The sequence below is a fragment of the Delphinus delphis genome, chromosome 19 (assembly GCF_949987515.2).
Source record: "Delphinus delphis chromosome 19, mDelDel1.2, whole genome shotgun sequence".
Lineage (NCBI taxonomy): Eukaryota > Metazoa > Chordata > Mammalia > Artiodactyla > Delphinidae > Delphinus > Delphinus delphis.
In genome coordinates, this window is record NC_082701.1 from 45491442 (window position 1) to 45494123 (window position 2682).

The window sequence follows — 2682 nt, forward strand, 5'->3', positions numbered from 1 at the left end:
TTCATCTGTGAAGCCAGCCCCGAACCCTCCCCTTCTGTGCTTTACCCCACCTTAGCATGTAGCAGATCATATTATGCTTCTTTTCCCATGTATTTATATGTCTTTTTTTAAAAATTGAAGTGTAGTTGATTGACAGTGTTGTGTTAGGTGTACAGCACAGTGATTCAGATATATATATGTATGTACATGTATGAATATATATATATATATAAGAATATATATATATTCTTTTCCGATTCTTTTATAGGTTATTACAAAATATTGAGTATAGTTCCCTGTGCTATACAGTAGGTCCTTGTTGGTTATCTACATATCGTATTCAATACTTCTATGTTCATGCTGGATCCACATCCAGGTCGCTTCTATATTCCCAGTGCCTGGTACATAGTGGATGCAAGGAGATATTTGCTGAATATTGAATAAATAGTGCCATCCCTGATATTAAGATATTCACAAGGGCTTCCCCGGTGGCTCAGTGGTTAAGAATCCGCCTGCCAATGCAGGGGACATGGGTTCGAGCCCTGGTCTGGGAAGATCCCACATGCCACGGAGCAACTAAGCCCGTGTGTCACAACTACTGAGTCTGTGCTCTAGAGCCCACGAGCCACAACTACTGAGCCCGTGCGCCACAGCTACTGAAGCCCACCCTCCTAGAGTCTGTGCTCTGCAACAAGAGAAGCCACCACAATGAGAAGCCTGCGCACCGCAATGAAGAGTAGCCCCTGTTTGCCACTGCTAGAGAAAGCCCGCGTGCAGCAACAAAGACCCAACGCAGCCAAAAAAAAAAAAAGAAAAAAAGATATTCACGAAACTCTGGAAACTCCACACTGGTCTGATCAAACAAGCTCTATATTCAAATCTGGTAAACAGTTATTGAACATGTACTAAATACCAGGCCCAGTGCTATAGGCTGTCATGTGTGTTGACAGCCATGAACACGTATATTAAGTATATAGAAGCTCCATGGGACTTCCCTGGCAGTCCAGTGGTTAGGACTCCGCGCTTCCACTGCAGGGGGCATGGGTTCAATCCCTGGTCAGGGAACTAAGATCCCACATGCCATGCGGTGTGGCAAAAAAAAAAAAAGTATATAGCTCCATATTAAAATAGAAGGAAGTAAACCTTGCAGCCAAAAAGAAATGCCATAGAATTCCCCACCCCCCCCAGTCACCTGGGGGGAAGTTGATAATTGCCAAAGCTGTATTCACCCATGTGGTTGTGGTGGCAGCAGCAGTACATTATAACTTCTCAGACCCCACCCCAGATCTATTGAATTCAAACTTCTGAGTTAAGAGCAAAGTGGTTCAGATGTTCAGAAATATATGTATATATATTTGTTTTTCCAGAATCTAGCCCAATCTAAATTTTACCTTGCTTAAGAATGTTCAGGATTGTACACATAATGACTTATTTAAGGTTAATTTAAGTCTTATTCAAAGATAATTTTGAGTACACACAATTTTCTTCTTGCACATTAACTTGAGAACGTCCCCACCTATACTTGGATGGAGGAAAAAATACTCATGGCAATAGACAACTCTGGGGCTCAAATGTAACAATATAGTCGTAGAATATCAGCAAGGAAAGAAAACGAGGTTGAACCACAGATTTCTCTGCTGGCCCCCGACCATGAACCCTCAAATCGATATGAAAAGGAGGTCAGTGAAAGTAAAAACAATGTCCCAAGGGCACAAGTTCCCCGATGCTGGGAGCAGGCCTGCCGTCCCATCCCTTCCCTAAAACAATTCTGGCTTTTCCTTCCCATGTGTCCTACTTCTCCAGGCCGGCTCCTCCGCCCTTCCCCGCACACGTCAGGAAATGACCCTCGGCTCCAAGTTAATAATTCTGAGGCCACACACTCCTGACAAATGGCCGGGGCTCCCAGAGAGAAGCGCCCCCGCCCCACTCGGCCCCCTTCCCACGAATCCCTGGAATCCGAGGGGACCCGTGTGATCCCCGGCTGCGACCCCCGGGGCGTGCAGCTCGCGGGGGCCTCGAGCGGGGTTGGGCCGACTTCAAAGGCCGGCGGCGGGGCAGGCATTTCCGCGGCATCTGCAGCGGCGGCCCGTCCCTCCCGCCGCGCGGCTGGAATCCGCCCCCGCGGGGAGCGCCCCTTCTCCCGGCCGGGCCGCCAGGAGGCGGGCGCAGGGAGGAGGGGCCGCGCTCGTGATTTAGGGCCGGGAGATTCCGCTGACGGCCGCGAAGGTACCTATTACCTCTCGGCGGGGCTTGGATTTCAGAAATTCCTGCTCTTCCCCGGGAAGTTCCGGCGTCGCTCCCCCGAGGGAAGACAGAACTCCCACCTTGGAGAGAAAGCTGGGATCCAGGGACGGGCCTTCCGGAGAAACCGAGTCCAGGGCGTCCTGAGAACCCCGTCATCTCCGGAGAGCTGGCCTCCAGAAAGGCCCACAGCCTCCCTTCTCTCCCAGACCGGGATCCTCAGCGTTCAACTTAGAGAGAAACTTGGCGTGGGGGAAATGTGGAATCTGGCAGTTCTGGGCTCAGTTTCAGGCTCTGTGCCTTCATTCAACAAAAATGTGATGACTGCTTCCTGTTCTAGTTACTGGTGCAGAGTAGTGAATTAAACAGGCAAAAAGCTGGCCTCACGGAAGTCATATTCAAGCAAATAATAAGGAAAATAAGTAATTTATGTAGTAAATAAGTACTATTAGAATATATTAG